The following is a 19,381-nucleotide window of genomic DNA, read 5'->3' on the forward strand; positions in this document are numbered from 1 at the left end:
GCCACAGATAGCCCTGAGTCACAAATAAAACAAGACTGCAGTAACCTTTCATTATATGTTATCAGATTACTGTGGGGAAGAAGAGCTCTAGACCTGGGAGTGCTCACTTCTCAGAAGGAGTTTGGAAATTGGGCCAGGGATGATGGGCATAATTACAGAAAGGAATTAACCTTGGGGTCAGGAAGCTAGGGGTGGAGATAGAAAAGGGGAGAGAAGTTGTTCCAGTTGTGAAGCAAGTAGGAGTGTATCCGACCCTGTGACATGCAATCAAAGACATTTGCTCTTCACAAAGCAGGTTTCAATATACACTAATCACCTCTGCTAAGCCTCTTTGGGGGAGGTGAGCACATCTCAGCCTCTAAAATATTTTAGCCACAGGTAATGCGTTCATTAACCCTCATATAATGATAATACCAATGGTTTTGTTACTACATGTAGCACACTATATTGCAATTTGTTACCCTTACAGGTCCCGCACCAGATTAGAAACTCTTTGAGGGAAGGGATTGTGTCAAATTCACTTTACACCCCTTGTGTCCAGAGCCTCACATACCATAGCTGCTTAGCAAAACTGTGTGGGGCAAATATTTGTTGAACTTACAGAGTTGAATGTGTCATTAGAATGCAGCTTACTGCCTTTTCCAGAAGTAGGGAGTAGCAGGAGGTTTACCCCATAAATCAGTCTCTGTCTTATGTGCTGAATGGATCAGGGGAGACCCTAGAAGCCATCAGCAGATTGGAAGGAAGGAGCCTAAACTTCAAGACTGGACTCAGAGCTGAGTTCTGAATGCTAACAGTGACCATGACTTACTGAATCAAGATTTCTTGGGGGGATAGGAAAGGAAAACCCAAGGAATACTTCAAAACCACATGCTTCCTAAATCCCCATGTAAGCACCACCGTCTGACTTGGATACTGGCACCATCATTCTTGGAGGCAGAAGCATGGACAAACTGACTTACTTCCTTGATCATGAAATTCAGCCTTGGCCACAGTTTTATGTACACTGACCTTCTCTGTCCCAGACCTCTTTGTTCATCCACCATAATTAAGCAGCCACAAATGCTGCATAAAGAGCCAGTTACTACCACAGACACAAGATCAGAAGTTATTCTCTGTTACCTGTACATAAATGTTCCTACTTAATGTGTAACAGTACCTATTCCATGATTGAATGGGCTATAGGCTTATGGCTGTAGCTGTTGCATGCTGTAGCCTGTGGTTTTATGGCCCTAATTCCATAATAAGCCTTGGTTTTAATTTTTCTCCTTCTACCCTGTAGCCAGTCTCCTGGGTGTGGGGGAAGGGAGAGGACAATGGCTCTCTCTGCCCAATGGCTCTCTCTGCCCAATGGCTCTAGGCAACCTGCCACAGAAAAAAATCTTCACTAGAGCCAAATCAACCCACCTGCTCCTCCATCAAAGAAGAAGGTCACCTACCCCGTGGGGAGGAGGCCAGAACAGCCCAGATGCCCTCCACATTGGAGGTCTGAGCTTTGAAAGTGGCAAGTTTGTCCTGTAAATGTGCCAGGGCAGTGCCAGCTGTTCACGGCCCCAAGAGATGTCCTAGCTGGGGCAAAGGGAAGGAAGGGGTCAGGCAAACAGGCCAGGATTAGGAGGTCTGCCAGTTGGAGGACCTGACCCTAACCATAGGGCACAGCATCATTAAGCAGGAGCCAAGGGAAGGGGGTGTGTGACAAGCTCCATCGCTGTCTGTGGTGCTGACTCATGCTTGCAAACTAGGTCCTGATTGTTTCTCCGAACCCTAGGATTCTGGAGAATCCTGTCCAACCTTCTTTTGATTATATTTCCTTTTCTGATGACAGTTTAGCATTTTTACACTGCTGCAGAATAAACAGAATCATGACATGTGTTTTGCAATTGATGCAATGGGTTTCAAGTAATGTTTACAATTCTATCACATTTCCAACATTTACAAGAAAGTATTTTCCCTTGGGCATTTTAGGTGATCCTCTCCCTAAAACACCATTGCTATTCACATAATCTCAGCACACAGTGTAGAGGTGACAAGTGGAAAGAGGATAGCACCAGCAGGAGCTACTAGGTGAGTAAAGTTGGTCCCAGCAGGACGCCTCCCCACCTGCAGATTTACTATTCTAGGGAGCCACCAAACAACCTTTGTGGAGCAGAACATGTTGTTTGAACCTTTCTAATTTTGTAAAGTCACTTAGCATGACAAAAACTCTCCCAAGAGACGTATTTAAGAAGTAGGTGGCAAGAATAAAAAGGGAGAAACTCCATCCCAGCTCCACTCTCCAGAGAAGAAAGAGTAATGGACATACCCTAAGACGAAATCTGGTATTTTACCTGCTATAACAAAGACATGGGCTGCAGATGAGGAAAGACAGGAAATTTGGAAGAACTCAATATGAGATTATTTTAGGCCCATTTTCTTCCTACTCCTTGACCTGTATGCATTTTGGAGTGGGAGAAGTACAGGTCACTTGCTACCTGGTGAGTTTGGGCCAAGCAGTTAATCTCTCTGTATCTCTGCTTCCGTATCTATCAAGCTGATAACAACAATAATCCTTTACTATGGTTTGAATGTTTTTGTTCCCTTCCAAAATTCGTGTGTTGGAAACTCAATCCCCAATGCAATAGTGTTGGGAGATGAAGCGTGTTGGGAGATGTTTAGGTTATGAGAGCTTCTGCCCTCATGAATGGATTAATGCCCTTAGAAAAGGGTTGACAAAGGAAATTATCTCACTCTCTTTTTCCCTCCAACCTTCTGTTATGTGGGCACACAGTATTCCTCCCCTCCAGATGATGCAGCATTCAAGATACCTTCTTGGAAGCAGAGAGCAGATACTCACTAAACAGTGAACCTGCCAATGCCTTGTTCTTGGACTTCCCAGCCTCCGGAACTGTAAGAAATATATTTATGTTCCATATAGATCACCCAATCCATGGTATTTTATTATGGCAGCACAAAGAAATTAAGACATCTTTCTTCACAGGGATCTTAGGAGGACTAAATGAAATAATAAATGTAAAACACCCAAAGCATGGTGAAGACTCAATAGATGATAGATTCTCCCCTATCTTATTTTTCTCAAATATTCAAGGAGACGTTGAACACCACCTCAGAAATCCAAGAAGGCAAAAGCCACTTGAACTTCAGGTTACCGAAGCTCAACCCCCTTGCCTGCTTTAAATCCAGGAATAGAGGGGAAAGGGAAGACTTTTCAAGTCAATTCTCTTGTTAAGATATCTGGCCAGATATGGTGGCACATGCCTGTAATCCCAGAATTCTGGGAGGCTGAGGTGGGTGTATCACTCAAGCCCAGAAGTTAAAGGCCAGCCTGGGCAACATAGTGAACCTCTGTCTCTATGACAAATACAAAAAATAGCCAGGTGTGGTGGCGTACGCCTGTGGTCCCAGATAAGGAGTCTGAGGTAGGAGTATCACCTAAGCCAGGGAAGTCAAGGCTGCAGTGAACTATGATTGCACCACTGCACTCCAGCCTGAGTGACAGAGTAAGACTCTGTATTTTTTTAAAAAAAAGATATCTGAGGGAAACCTTGAGGTCATGGAAATCAGCTAGTGATAAGAGGGCCATTGCCAGCCCCATGGAATCACACTCACACTCATCCCATAAAGAAGAAAGAGGAGCATATGACTAAATAACTTGCTCCCTGTCTTTTCCAGTTCCCCACAATTCCTCTTCATGACCCCTCTGCCACAGACACAGGAAATTTTGGGAAAACAGGCATCAATGGCAGTCCTGATCAGTGCAACCAGGGGGTAAATATCACAATAAAGTGATAGGGCTGGACTAAATGTCCACTAATCTCCTTTACTCATGATCCTACTATATGTATATTCTGACTTGCACAAGATGCTTGGAGGCAGAGTTTGCATCTTAGATTTTGGCCATGTCACCCACAGCTCTGATTATAGACTTACCACATGAATGCACAAAACTTCAAAACATCATGTGGTTTACCATAAATATATGCAAATTTTACTTGTCAATTTAAAAATAAATAAAGTTTGGCACAAGACAGGGATGCTTTCTCTCACCACTCCTATTCAACATAGTGTTGGAAGTTCTGGCCAGGGCAATTAGGCAGGAGAAGGAAATAAAGGGTATTCAGTTAGGAAAAGAGGAAGTCAAATTGTCCCTGTTTGCAGACGACATGATTGTATATCTAGAAAACCCCATCGTCTCAGCCCAAAATCTCCTTAAGCTGATAAGCAACTTCAGCAAAGTCTCAGGATACAAAATCAACGTACAAAAATCACAAGCATTCTTATACACCAACAACAGACAAACAGAGAGCCAAATCATGAGTGAACTCCCATTCACAATTGCTTCAAAGAGAATAAAATACCTAGGAATCCAACTTATAAGGGATGTGAAGGACCTCTTCAAGGAGAACTACAAACCACTGCTCAAGGAAATAAAAGAGGATACAAACAAATGGAAGAACATTCCATGCTCATGAGTAGGAAGAATCAATATCATGAAAATGGCCATACTGCCCAAGGTAATTTACAGATTCAATGCCATCCCCATCAAGCTACCAATGACTTTCTTCACAGAATTGGAAAAAACTACTTCAAAGTTCATATGGAACCAAAAAAGAGCCCACATCGCCAAGTCAATCCTAAGCCAAAAGAACAAAGCTGGAGGCATCACACTACCTGACTTCAAACTATACTACAAGGCTACAGTAACCAAAACAGCATGGTACTGGTACCAAAACAGAGATATAGATCAATGGAACAGAAAAGAGCCCTCAGAAATAATGCCACATATCTACAACTATCTGATCTTTGACAAACCTGACAAAAACAAGCAATGAGGAAAGGATTCCCTATTTAACAAATGGTGCTGGGAAAACTGGCTAGCCATATGTAGAAAGCTGAAACTGGATCCCTTCCTTACACCTTATACAAAAATCAATTCAAGATGGATTAAAGACTTAAACATTAGACCTAAAACCATAAAAACCCTAGAAGAAAACCTAGGAATTACCACTCAGGACATAGGCATGGGCAAGGACTTCATGTCTAAAACACCAAAAGCAATGGCAACAAAAGCCAAAATTGACAAACAGGATCTAATTAAACTAAAGAGCTTCTGCAGAGCAAAAGAAACTACCATCAGAGTGAACAGGCAACCTACAAAATGGGAGAAAATTTTCACAACCTACTCATCTGAAAAAGGGCTAATATCCAGAATCTACAAGGAACTCAAACAAATTTACAAGAAAAAAATAAACAACCCCATCAAAAAGTGGGCAAAGGACATGAACAGACACTTCTCAAAAGAAGACATTTATGCAGCCAAAAAACACATGAAAAAATGCTCACTGTCACTGGCCATCAGAGAAATGCAAATCAAAACCACAATGAGATAGCATCTCACACCAGTTAGAATGGCAATCATTAAAAAGTCAGGAAACAACAGGTGCTGGAGAGGATGTGGAGAAATAGGAACACTTTTACACTGTTGGTGGGACTGTAAACTAGTTCAACCCTTGTGGAAGTCAGTGTGGCGATTCCTCAGGGATCTAGAACTAGAAATTCCATTTGACCCAGCCATCCCATTACTGGGTATATACCCAAAGGACTATAAATCATGCTGCTGTAAAGACACATGCACACGTATGTTTATTGTGGCATTATTCACAATAGCCAAGACTTGGAACCAACCCAAATGTCCAACAATGATAGACTGGATTAAGAAAATGTGGCACATATACACCACGGAATACTATGCAGCCATAAAAAATGATGAGTTCATGTCCTTTGTAGGGACATGGATGAAATTGGAAATCATCATTGTCAGTAAACTATCACAAGAACAAAAAACCAAACACCGCATATTCTCACTCATAGGTGGGAATTGAACAATGAGAACACATGGACGCAGGAAGGGGAACATCATACTCTGGGGACTGTTGTGGGGTAGGGGGAGGGGGGAGGGATAGCATTGGGAGATATACCTAATGCTGGATGATGAGTTAGTGGGTGCAGCACACCAGCATGGCACATGTATACATATGTAACTAACCTGCACATTGTGCACATGTACCCTAAAACCTAAAGTATAATAATAATAAATTATTTAATTAAAAAAAACCATACAAAAATAAATAAATAAATAAATAAAGTTAAAACTTTAAAAACCACGACAACTGACAAATGGGGGAAAAAAAAGTGTAGCCGTAATTGGGCCAGATCTAATATGGTTGATTCTCTCTGGGCCCAAGCTCTTCAGAACCGTGGACAGCTCCTGACAGCCGGGAGAAGGGGGAAGTGGTTGAGCGGAATGGTAGAAAAACAAAAACTGGAATGTCAGAAAATGGAAAAGACCTGAGAGGTTCTCTAAATCCAATCATTTATTCTGAAGATAGAAAACTGGGGTTCAGAGAAGGGGAAAGAATTATTCTGGAGTCATGCAGTGACCAGGTGGGTTCACTCATTTTCTCATAACTCAAGAAAGTGCAAAAACAACTTCAACTCTGTAGAGTGAGACATAATATTTATATGTTTGTTCCCAATTTGAGCGTTTCTGTCCCAAATGACAAAGAACAGAACAAGAGAATCTTTTTCTCAAGGTTTCCTTGTTACATTCTCTGTTGAACAAATTTAGAATAAGAGCTCCTTTCCTAGGCATGGAATCACACACACACACAGACACACACACACACAGACACATACAGGCGCACACACACACACACACACACACATACACACCACACTTTTCCCAACTATGATCTTATTTATTACTGTGCTCCTGGAGAGTGAGGGGCTTGACTCACCTCTCTCCAAGACAAAGGCCACCTGAGTTTAGGGACCACCCTCTTCCCTCTAGGATCCAGTTGAATACTCTTTTTAGTCATCTTTCTGCATCTGAACTTTATGTTCAGCTCCCCTAACTCCTTTGGACCAGCACCCCACCAACAGAAACCAGGATAATATCTGCCCTACCAGCCCAAGAATTCCATAAGGGAGATGGCCACAATATCTTGCCAGGTTGGTGCTCCCTCTTACTGGGAGTCATACTTCCCTCATCAGGTTCACACTTCCCATAAGATGAGAATGCGGTCTCCTCCAGCAGGCAGAGCCCTGTCTTCCTCTCACTCCACAATGCTTGGGATGATAGCTCAGAAAAATGGAGCAATTATTAGAAAATTATACTGAGGCCAGGAGTCCTTTCAGCAACCAGACACCTTCCTTAAAGTGTGAAGAAAGTGCAGCATCTAGGAATCTGAAATCTCTCTCACTACATTTTTACAAGTTCACATCCTACCTCCCACCCTCCTCATCTCAGCTCCAGAAATATCTCCATTATTCAGTGTCTCCAAAAGCAGGAACATGTCTGAGAACTTTGGTGCTAAGCTGCTAATTGGAGTCTGTGGTTTGAAGGGAGGGGGCAAGGAAACAGAAGTTATTGTGTCCCAGAGACACAATTATTCAGATTTCCTTGCTTGCTGGAATCCTGAGGCTGGACTGTCCCTTTACTCCCCTCCTGAAGGCAGTCACTTGTCTGCAGAGCCAGAACTAATAGCCAAAGTATGCAAGGTGCCTGGAGGTGGCAATGGCACAGCCTTGAGAGGCAGAAAGTCTCCTCCCTAGTTCACTGATAACAAAGATCAGGATGAATGCCTTGATGTCTTTCCAAGCCATTCAGGCTTCTCGACTTTGGGTTTGGGAAAGTCTCCAAACTCTCAACTCTTTTTTTTTCTTCAACTTTAAAGTTCTGAAGTACATGTGCAGGTTGTGCGGGTTTGTTACATAGGTAAATGTGTGCCGTGGTTTGCTGCACAGATCATCCCATCACCTAGGTATTAAGCCCAGCATCCATTAGCTATTCTTCCTGATGATCTTCCTCCCCTCGACCCTCTGACAGGCCCCACTGTGTGTTGTATTCCCCCATGTATCCATGTGTTCTCATTGTTCAGCTCCCACTTATGAGAACATGTGGTGTTTGGTTTTCTGTTCCAGTGTTAGTTTGCTGAGGATAATGGCTTCCAGCTCTATCCATGTCCCTGCAAAGGACATAATAATCTCATTCCTTTTTATGACTGCATAGTATTCCATGGTGTGTGTGTACCACATTTTCTTTATCCAGTCTACCATTGATGGGCACTTGGGTTGATTCCATGTCTTTACTATTGTGAACAGTGCCACAACGAATATGTGTGTGCATGTATCTTTACAATATAGTGATTTATATTCCTTTGGGTATATATCCAGTAATGGGATTGCTGGGTCTAGTGGGATTTCTGCTTCTAGATCTTTGAGAAATCACCACACTGTCTTCTGCAATGGTTGAAATAATTTACACTCCCACTAACAGTGTAAAAACATTCCTTTTGCTTGGCAACTTCACCAGTATCTGTTGTTTCTTGACTTTTTAAGAATAGCTATTCTGACTGGTATGAGATGGCATCTCATTGTGGTTTTGATTTGCATTTCTCTGATGATCAGTGATATTGAGCTTTTTTTTTCATATGTTTGTTGGCCACATGAAAGTCTTCTTTTGAGAAGTCTGTTCATATCCTTTGCTCACTTTTTAATGGGGTTGAACACTCACGTCTTAAGCATGGAAAGCCAGTACTAAAAGGGACTTTAGAAATCATCTCGTTTCATCTTCTCATTTTACAGATGGGTAAATATAGGCTCAGAGAGATTCACAAAGCAATTTAGCATTGATGTTCATCTCTGAAACTCAGAACTCCCAACCCTGGTCAGGAAAGTGGCACCGTGGTAAAGTAGAAAGGGCTCTGAAGTCAGACAGGACTGGCGTCCAAATCTTGACCCTGCCACCTGAAATGCTCTGTGTTCTTGGCAAAGTCACTTAACCTCTCTGGACCTGTTTCCTCAGTGTTTAAAATGGGGGTGAGGATAGGCTATTGTGAGGATTTAATGAGATAACGTGTGTAGAAGTGCATCATATGTAACAGATGGTCAAAGGAGTGAATTCTTTCTCCCACTCTAATTCCTCTCAACGGCAGTCTATCTGCAGCTCCTTCTTGAGCTTCCCCAGCTCTTTTGTTTTCCCCCAAAGCCTGTGCTCCTCAGCACTCTCTTTTCCTGCCCCATCTATATGCCCAACTCCCCTCCAGAGTGGGTGAGGAAGGAGGGATTAATAAGAGTTCTTGGGTCCCCTCCAGGTCTCTGAAGGGTAGCAAAATTCCCATGCAACCAAGCAGAGGCAGGGAACAGAGCAAGAGTGGGAGGAGACAGGCACGGTCGGCAAGCTGTCCTCTTTGTTCCTGGAAAATGAGTGCAATTTCCATCCCTTTCCACGGAAGCTGAGTCCAGCACCAGTGTGTGGCAACAGGCAGCAGAGGTGTTGCCGTGGTGAGTAATGGTCCTGGCTATGGCTCTGCCCTCAGCTTGTACCTCATGCCCTGAGGACGAACTTAGGGCTAATGAGTCAGGGTGAGTGATAGCTTTGACTTGGCCCTGGCTGGCACACCAGTCCCTCAAAACCCCTGCACTATTTCTTTTCTCCAGGGAGCCCTCCAAATCCCATCTCAGGAGATGTTGCTGGTGCTCATTTGATTCACTGCACTGGGGGAGATGGAGGCCCAGAGAGGGGAAGCTGCTCTCTCCTGCAGAGGCTGTGAGCTTTCTGACACTCTCCAGGGCCCTGTCAACAGCCCACACAATTACCTGCAGAAGACAGAATTAAACATCAGACACAGCTGACTTAAGCATCAGCTTGCTAGCTATGTGGCCTTAGGTAAATTACCTAACCTCAATGTTCCTGCCTGTAAAAGTGTTAATGATAGTATCTCTGGGTCGTTAAAGGATGAAGTGGGTCAGGGCATTTAAAGCACTGTGCGCACAGTGCCTAGAACAGAGTAGGCACTTTTCATGCATGATTCTCCCTCTTGTACTCATTCACAGACCCTTTCCATCTTTCTCCTCTCCACCTGCTTCTCCAAACATTGCCGGGGAGGCAAAAATATCCAAGATGAGACTCACAGTAAATGTGTTCTCCAGGCTCTAAAGGAAATTAAAAGCCAGAAATCATGTTTTTAGGAGAGGCCCAGGGGTCCCTCAAGCCTGGGTTCCCATGACAGGGTAAGAGAAGCTCCTGCTGGATCACGTCCTGATCTTTACCCTGAGCATCATTCGATGGGAGCAGAGACAGAGGACAAGATGTTAAATCTTATATCTGTCACTTTCTCTGACTGCCAGGCCCTTGGAAGGGCCACTGAGCTCTGTGGTCTACAAGAGTGGCCTGCAGGGGCCTGGGGTAAATAATGTCCACTTGCAGGCCAGGGAAAATTTGATTGAGAGGAGCATAGAGGAGGGCCCTGTGGGACATAGAGGAAGCCTCTTTCAGATCCTCTCCCTGACTACATTCACACACACAGGTGCATGCGCCTGCCTGCTTGGAGGCACATCATAAGCTGCAAGCCTGACATGCATGTTTTTTCCCAGGTAAGTAGGTGGGTATGCACAGGCGGGCCTCCTCACCTGTGTCCAGTGCTTGCAGGAGGGGCTGCATGTCCCATCTGAGTCTTAGTCCCACCCAGAGAGGACCTTCAGAAGCCTGGGTCTCATCATCAAGCCCACTGGCAGATGGCAGATCTAAAAAGGCCCAGAGGAGTAAGGTGGCCTGTCAATGTCACCGAGGCTGGAAGTGGCAGAGGTGTGGCTCAAATCCAGGTTATCTGACTCCAAATCTAGTGTTCTTTCCACCGAAGCATGCCCACAGTGCACACACGCAAGCCCACACACACTCTCACTGGCAAGTGGGCACACATGCAGCTAGCAGAGGGCTCACTGTCACCAGCCCTGTTATATAGGGCTGTATTCATCAGGTTGAACCCTTCTGACACCTGTAGGAGGTAAGTATGTATTATCCCTATTTTTTCAGGTAAGGAAACCAAGGCACAGAGAAGTTAAGTCACTAGTCCAAGGACACATAATTAGAGCCCAAATGTGAATTTTGAGCAGTCTGGCATCAGAACTTGTTAACTTCCATTATCTCTGCTATAGTGCTATATCTGTGCACAGGTGCTCACACACTCACATTCATATACACACTCACATACTCACACATTGGTCTTGAGTGATCTGGGCGCTCACCCCTAGATGCAGCAATGATGCCAAGAACAGAGAGAGGAAGCTGGCTCCGGCCCTAGGGTGGACCTCCTTCCTGGAGAAAACAGGAACATCTCTCCCAACTCTCTCTCCCCTTGCCCTGCCCCAGCACCTGCACGAGAAGAAAAAAAATCCACCATTCCCTTCATCATTCCAACCCCATCTCTCTAAGCCCCCATCTGCTTGGTTCCCCAGGGGCTTCTGGTTGCATTGCAAAGATGTCCTGGCAGTAGGGAGGCAAGAACAGAATGAAATATATGTAACATCTTATTAGTAAAGGACATCTGAGCCTCTAATTAAAATTTGCCTAATGACCCAACTTCTCTGTCATTTTTGCTCTTAGATTAATTTAAGGTGACAAGTACTTAGGCAAAGGAAAATTAATTTTTCCTTTAAAAAATTAAAGAGGAAAAGAGTGGCTTGCTCCCTTATTTATTTGTCTTTAAATTTTTTATTTATTTGTCAAATTCCCTCCCACTCTTTTCCAATAAAACCTAATGATGGAGAATAATTTGGTGAAGGGAAGGAGACTGAAAGAAAAGTGTCATGGGGTAGCCTGGTGGCACCCACTTGCCCTGAGGAGGGCTGTTTGTGGTTCCCCTGCTTAGGAGCCCCTGACTGCTCATTGACAAGCCTGCCGGCAAGCTGGCTGATGCTGCTGAGGTTCTGGGGGGGAACCTGTTTCCATTTAGCTTGTTTGACTTGGCTGTGCCAGTGGTATCTGTTTCTCTATGGAACAGATGGTGGGTAACTCCCCCCCAACACCGGGCTGCAGCCCAGCTTTCCGCCTCAGCATATTTCCCCAAGCAACAGGCTGCAGCCTTGAACACACTCTGCTTTCAGGAACCAGGTGGGAAATTCAAGGGATGCGGCTGTGGTCTTTCTGTGTGACTCCTCTCCCTGTCCTTTGTCCTCCCGACTCCTCTGGTCTCTGAGTACAGAGGAGAGGGCCATCCTGACAAGGAGACAGGGGCATGGACTTCAAGATATTCCAATCTCAGAGTTCAGATCCTGCAAAAACCTATTGGGATGGGTCTAGAGATTACAGAAACATGTCCTTAGCATTCCCCCTTACCACCTTTTTCAAAAGTAGTATTCCTGGCCAGGGTCGGTGGCCCATGCCTGTAATCCCAGCACTCTGGGAGGCTGAAGCAGGGGAATCGCTTGAGCCTAGGAGTTCCAGATCAGCCTGGGCAACATGGCGAAACCCTGCCCCTACAAAAATACAAAGATTAGCCAGGCATGGTGGCCTATTCCTGTAGTTCCAGCTACTCAGGAGGCTGAGGTGGGAAGATCGCTTGAACCCAGGAGGTGGAGGTTGCAGTGAGCAGAGATTGTTCCACTGCACTCCAGCCTGGGTGACAGAGTGAGACTCTGTCTCAATAATAACAATAATATTCCTTTTTTGTCCCATAGGCTCCTCTTCAGACTCTCTGATGCTCTGTCTCTTCTCACTCTTCCCAGGGCATCCTACTCCATCCTCACCCACATTTTCATCCCCACCCCACCCCACCCAGCTCTCAGATCTCACCCCCACCCAACCTGCTCCACTCCACTTCCTAAGGCCTTTCTGCTGCTCTTTCCTCATTCTTCAGGATATTAGCTTTGAATCAGGTGTTCCCAGTAGACTAAGAGATGGAGAAGATGGGCAAGAAGAAGGGAGAGAGGTGAAGAAGGAGAGGAATCCTTTTTTCTAGACACCTAAGTCCCGCTCCTAACCCCTCTCTCTCTTTATCTCCATTTCCCTCTCCAGCAGCATGACTGATGCTGGGATATCTGTCAGGTTTTACTTCCTAGGGAGCCAAGGGAGGCTTTTCTAGCAATTAGGCCAAGGCCTCTAATCCAAGAGAGCTCTAAACACTAGGCAAACAATAACTCGGTCCACTGGGCCCTGTAGAGAGGACAGGAGGAGCAAGAGAGGTGTACTCAGGGTTCCTCTCCATCACCTGGCCACAGGGCTGGGGCCAACCCACAGGAAGGGGCTGCTGAGAAGGTGAGGGTGGATGGAGACCAGTGTGGGGATAGATAACTCAAAAGCCCATCCATCCATAGGCTCAGTTCAGCCCCTGCCAGGCCACCTACACTGCAGTTCCCCCATTGCACAAGAGCCAGAGAGGGAAATCAGTGGTGAGGCTGTGGGCAGGAAGAAGGCATGTATGCAGGGCAGGGTGAGGAAAGCGGGATTTGGAGTGAAAAGGACCCGTGTCTGAACTCCACTTTCACCTTCCCATGTGATCTTGAGCATGTCACTCCACTCATCTGAGCTTCACTGGCCTAGTAAGTAAAATGGAAATGATAGTAACACCATCCACTCCAGAGGATCCCTGGGAGGGACGGAAGAGCTGGTGGATGGAAGGTGACAAAGGACCCCTCCCCTACATCTGCCCACACCCGCACCCTCCACCCACTGGCCAGGGAGAGCTGCAATTTCTCTAATGCACGGAGGGAAAAGACGGGCCAAGGTTTTAAAGATGCCTTTTCATCTCACTTTGCATATATTTGCATATCGAGTTCAAGAGCCTCATCCTAATTCTGAGGATGGAAAATAAAACAAATTAACAAATACGAGATTAACAAATGCAACTCCTGCAGCAATTGTCTCCTTGGCTGTTCTGGGCTTGACACCCTGGAGACAAAGAATGCTCTCAAGGCAATCAACTTTTAATCATCTCTGGACAGAAACCCCAGACGAGGGACCCTGTTCCTCCCACCCCCACTCAGAGGTCAGTGCTGGAGGATCTAGAGGAGAGGGGCCTTGGAGAGTGGAGGGCTAGGGCCAGACTCTGTGGCAGGCAGTGACCCTTGATTTACTCCTTTATGAACTTGCAGTGCAAGGTGTGGTGGAAAAGAGCATGGCCTCGGGGCCACACTGCCCAGGTCTGAATCCTGGCTGTGCCATGTCCAGCTCTGTGCCCTTGGGCAAGTCACCTAACCTCTCTGTTCTTGGGTGGCCTCCTGTGTTAGATGAGAATAATAGTAACACCTACCCCATAGGGTTAGTGTGAGGATTGAGTGAGTTGTGTTACAGCTGTGTTCGGCATATTGTAAATGCCTGGTAAGTACTGACTAGTATTACTATTTTCATCATCACTATCACCATTGTCGTCATCATCATGGTTATTATTATTATTATGTGACAGAAAATGCCTATAGGACCAGGAACCAGAAACGCAATTTTTATTTTCATCCCACTCTTCATCCACTGGGTGGCTTTGGGGAAAATTCCCCCACCCCTTTGGCCTTTGTACTCCAACAGGGCTGGCCCAGGCACCCTTCAAGCCGTGACAAACAGATCAGGCAGAGTGAGATTTCTGCTTGTTTCAAGGCTGCCTGAAAACAGACTTTGAGGCTGATTGTCATATGCAAAACATATGTAAAACATATGCAAATCACCCTCTCTGTGGCATTCCTGAGCTCCTACACATGGGTAAGGCCCTTGGAGCCATCCCTGTGTAGCCCCTGAGAGCAGAGACACTGCCCAGCCACAGAGGCAACTGCACCCCTCAGCTCCCCTCACCCAGCTTTCTTTGGGATCCTGAGAAAAGCTCAGTTTCCTTGCTTCCACCCCTTTTTCATCCTGCCCCCACCCAGGCACCTGCCCACTCTGCCTTGGCTGCTCTGAGACTCCGTCATCATCTCTGGAGGACTGAGGGTCAGGGTCCACTTCCATGTACACCTGCCTTGCACTGGGCCTGCCACCCATTGAATCACATGTCTCCCTCACTGCTGTGAAGGTGTCAGGATCCCCATTTTACAGACAGGGAGGTTGAGGCTTAGAATGAAGCAACTTGTGAGATGTCAACTGCTGGAAGAGTGAATCGGCCCCAGGAGACCCACTCCGCCAGGCTACCTTCCCATGAGCTCCTGAGTCAGTCCAGGGCAGAGAAAGGAGAATGGGTAGGGGGAACTGGGTCGGCCACTTTTCAACTTTTGCACCCCTGAGGCAGAAGGCTTCCCCGCTCATGGAGCTGGCACTGATACTCCAGGCAGAGAATCAAAGCTGCCACCTGCCAGATTTCCAGAGCCCCATCAGTTGATGGCATCTGAAAGAGAGCCACCACAGGGTGCCACCACTGTGGACATGATCCCTGACCTGCCCCAGAGGCTGGGCTCCTCCCCTTTCCCTCCTGCCCAGCCCCAGCACTGCCCAAGCTCCCACTGCCTCCCTAAGGAAGATTTGGGAGAAATCAGAAGTCAGGGGCCAGATGCTCCAGTTCCCCACAGGAATTCTTCTTTCCCCGGCCAAATCCAGGAGAGGCCATGTCTTTGGCCGGGTAGATGTTTAGGAGGGAAAAGGGTGAAGGTCCCAACCACCAACACAGCTTCCAGGCTTCCACTAGCACCCTCAGCCAGCTGAGCCCAGCCCAGCCCACCTCCTACCCACACCCCAGCAACAGCAACCTCAGCTTCCACCTCCATTTCTCCTACCTTCCTAGGACGCTGCTCCGTCAGAGGCCCATTAAGTTGATTAAGAGGCACATTCCAGAAAGAAGGAGCCATATTTCAGCTCCTAGAAAACCCTCTGCCTTCCTCCACCTCCAACCCTTCCCTCTCTAATGTTCCTCCCCTTCTCCCCTCTGCTAAGGCCCTCCCCAGACTGCCCTGGCCCCATCACTCACCGTCTGATCCCCCAGATTCTAGGGTGCAGAAACGTTGGCCAGACTCCATCAGGACTTTAGGGTGGGGCTGGACCAAGACTGGGCCCACCTGACATTTGAGACACGTGGTTGGAGAGGGAAACCAGAATTTATTGTATCGATCATGGAATTTAATCCTCTCAACAGCCCTTTCAAGGAATTATTACCCCCACTTTTTATAGATGAGGAAACAAAAACTGAGAGGTTAAGTAACTTGTCCAAGGTCACCTCGTTAAGAGACAACACCCCAGCCTTTCTTAAAGGCAAGGACTGTGCTTCCTCTGCTCCCCTGCAAAACCTCCCCCACATCCCACCACCACCAAGTCTGGCTTCTCCCACCCACCTCCTTTCTGACCACCCAGCCCAGCCTGCCCAGATATCAACTCAGAGATTAAATGCATCTGAATCACCTGGGAAGCTGGTTAAACACAGATTCCTGAACCCTCTTCCAGAGATTCCAGGCCTCCCGTGGGCCCAGAGAGCTGTATTTTAACAGCCTCCCTTAGTGGTTCAGATTTGCTGATAGGTTTGGAAACCACTTTATTAATCCAAATCTTTCATTATACAGATAGAAAAACCAAGGCCCAGAGGGGATATGTCATAAGTCCAAGGTCACACAGGAACAGCCCAAAGTAGGACCTAAGCCCCAATTCACTTTTTGCCCGGAGGTCCATCAGCAGAGAGCAGCCAGGCCCCAGAGCTTTTCTGGCACTACCCCTACCCTCACCCCCAGCCCCCACTTCCCTCCAAGTAACCAAACATGGAAAGCTCAGGCAGGGCATCCTGTGGGAAAGAAGTGATCTGATGACCCCACACCACTTCCCTTCTGGGCCTGGCCTGGATGTGCCTTGTGGAAAGGTCTTTGCCTTGTCTAAGTCTCCTTTCTTCCATCTGTTACTTGGGTCTCTGAGATGTGCCCTTTCTGCCTTCTGTAGGGGAGCCAAGAACCAACTGAGAATGAAAACACAACAGGGACCGGGCGCGGTGGCTCATGCCTGTCATCCCAGCACTTTGGGAGGCTGAGGCGGGTGGATCACTTCAGGTCAGGAGTTTGAGACCAGCCTGGCTAACATGGCAAAACCCCATCTCTACTAAAAAATACAAAAATTAGCTGGGCATGGTGGCACACACTTGTAATCCCAGCTACTTGGGAGGCTGAGGCATGAGAATTGCTTGAACCCAGGAGGTGGAGGTTGCAGTGAGCCAAGATCGTGCCACTGCACTCCAGCCTGGGCAACAGAGCAAGACTCCATCAAAAAAGAAAGGAAAGGAAGGAAAGGAAGGAAGGAAGAAAAGAAAGAAAGAAAGAGAAAGAAAGAAAGAGCAAGAAAGCAAGAAAGAAAGAGAGAGAAAGAAAAGAAAAGAAAGAGAATACAACAAATGCTAGGAGTGACTCTAGCCAGTTCCTGCGACAGTGTTGGGAATGAGTCACGAGGTAAGATGTTGATCCACCCCCAAAACTTTGGGGTTTGTGCTCAGAGGCACAAGCACTTGGCTTGCTCAGGATAAGAGCTCATGGCTGTGCCAGAAGGATCCTCCTCAGAGGGGCCCTTGACTGCAGGGAAGCCACTCGTTTTTGACAAATCCAATACACCTTTTTTGCAGCTGTTATCCCCACTGGATGGAGGAAACAAATCAGGACTCAGAGACAACAGTCGGATGGCCAACCTGCTCTTAGAGTCACCTGGGACTTTTCTGTTTTTACCACTGAAGTTCCTGAGTCCCTGAAAATCATCAGTTTCAGACAAACCGGACTGGAGGCCACTCAGGACAATGAGAAGCATGATCAGGGTCACACCGCATGCGTCCTGTGGGCCTCCTGTCCCCTCCCACCCCAGGGGGGGATTTTTTTCTTTTTATGGTAAGGAATAGGTAGTGATGTCCAGGCCTGCAAAATACAAATGATAATAAACAGCAACAATACTAACATAATGCTTCTTCAATTCAAAGATGCCATTGATTTTAAGTTAAAGTCAAGTTAACAGCTTATCAGGGGCAAAAAGGGAGCTATATTACATTACATGTAAGATGCATCATGATCCCAGAATTTAAATGTTGGAGAGAAAAATAATGGGGGTCTTCAAATTGAGGAAATAGTGCAGTGATCATAACACTAACAGATGCACAGCCCAACACATGTAGGGGACTTGTCCATTGACAAAGCCCACAGAGTGTGCAGGTGTTGCTATGACCTCCGCTGCAGCAAGGGGAAACCTCCCACGGTTTCCCATCTAAACTCAGGTGTAGGTCTGTCTGTCCTAGTCGACCCACCGACCTCCCCGTCCCTGAAATTCTCCCTCAGGCTCCCAGGAGCAAGTGTCTTGGCCAAAAAGGGTGGTGTCGAGGGAGGCTCTCTGTACCCTTCTGGGGACTAACAGCATTAGCTCCAGCTGTATAATACCAATGGCCTCATAATTTACATAGCGGTTTTCATTACCTCCCTTCTCCAAAGGCTTGTTCAATAAATTTCCATTTTATGAATTCCAAAGTGCTCTGTGGAATACAGAGCTCCACCTAGCTCCAATTGCAGTGGAGAATGGAGGGGGCTAGAAAGACAGTAGGGGGCTCCCCCCAGATCCCCACAGGCCAGGGGCTAGACAGCTCACCTGTGCAGGGTGGGGTAAGACCCACAAGAATGGAGGGCACCAGGCTGGGAACAAGTCCTGGTCTCTCCCCGCTTCCTGGCTTGGTGAGCTTGAGCCTCACCTTCCACATCTGTAAACATGGGAGGGGTCAGACCTCCTTTGTGGATTGTTTTGAGAAGTAAATGAGATAATGGGAGTGTAATACTGTACCTGGCACACTGCAGTTATATGGCAAGTGCTATTTTTCTTCCTTGCTTGTAATCATCTCCCTGCTCCACTCAGGTAGTCAGTTGCCCGTCCTCTCGGGAGCCCCCAGGGTTGGCCACACTGAGGCCTCCTCTTCCTCTGCTCTTAATACCTTCCTCAGCAATAGAAGGTATATTAGTACTTACCGATGTGGAAAAGCTCCAAGACATATTGTAAAGTTAAAAATAAAAAGCAAGATGCATTTCAAAATAACCAAGACGGTAGATTTTAAATGTGTCACCAAGAAAAATGATAAGTGAAGTGATGGATATGTTAGCATAATCTAATAAATTGTGCCAATTTATCATTAATTGGCATAATTTAATCCTTCCATGTTGTATACATATATCAAAGCATCACATTTTACCCCATAATTGTATATAATTATGATTTGTCAATTAAAAATAACATTACATTAAAGAAAGGAAAGAAAAGATGCAGACCAATTTGTAGAATATGATTCCAATTCAATACAATATAGTTTTACATGGATGTATGTGCATATACATATATATGTATATATAAAGAGAAATCGGTATAATCATAGAAAAACCAGCAAGTAGATTTCGCAAACTATTAACAGTTTTTAACCTCTGAAAATAGGACTTAGTGGTGAGGAGGGAAATTTTAATTTATTTTTGTGTAACTTAGTTTAGTGGGATTGGGGGTGATTTTTACTTTGCAGTAGGTATTTTTTATATAGTTTTCTAATTTAAAAGGAAAATAAAAAGATGACTTCTCCCCTGAAGAATATGAAACATCCTCCCCTTTTACTGCTCCAAGGAAGTTGCTGCCAGAGGTTAGATGTCCATT

The 19,381-nt window shown here is 46.0% G+C and overlaps 1 long non-coding RNA gene across 1 annotated transcript; it reads right to left on the reverse strand.

Moving 5' to 3' along the window:
* Positions 1-10,227: 10,227 nt before the first annotated feature.
* On the reverse strand, positions 10,228-18,756 carry LOC134760553 (uncharacterized). Its single transcript, XR_010138241.1, has 3 exons — positions 18,533-18,756; positions 15,720-18,452; positions 10,228-11,212 (listed from the first exon to the last, which is right to left on the reverse strand). It is a non-coding gene; the product is annotated as an uncharacterized LOC134760553 (long non-coding RNA).
* Between the last annotated feature and the right edge of the window lie 625 nt (positions 18,757-19,381).

This window comes from Pongo abelii, chromosome 19 (assembly GCF_028885655.2).
Source record: "Pongo abelii isolate AG06213 chromosome 19, NHGRI_mPonAbe1-v2.0_pri, whole genome shotgun sequence".
In the NCBI taxonomy this organism is placed as follows: Eukaryota; Metazoa; Chordata; class Mammalia; order Primates; family Hominidae; genus Pongo; species Pongo abelii.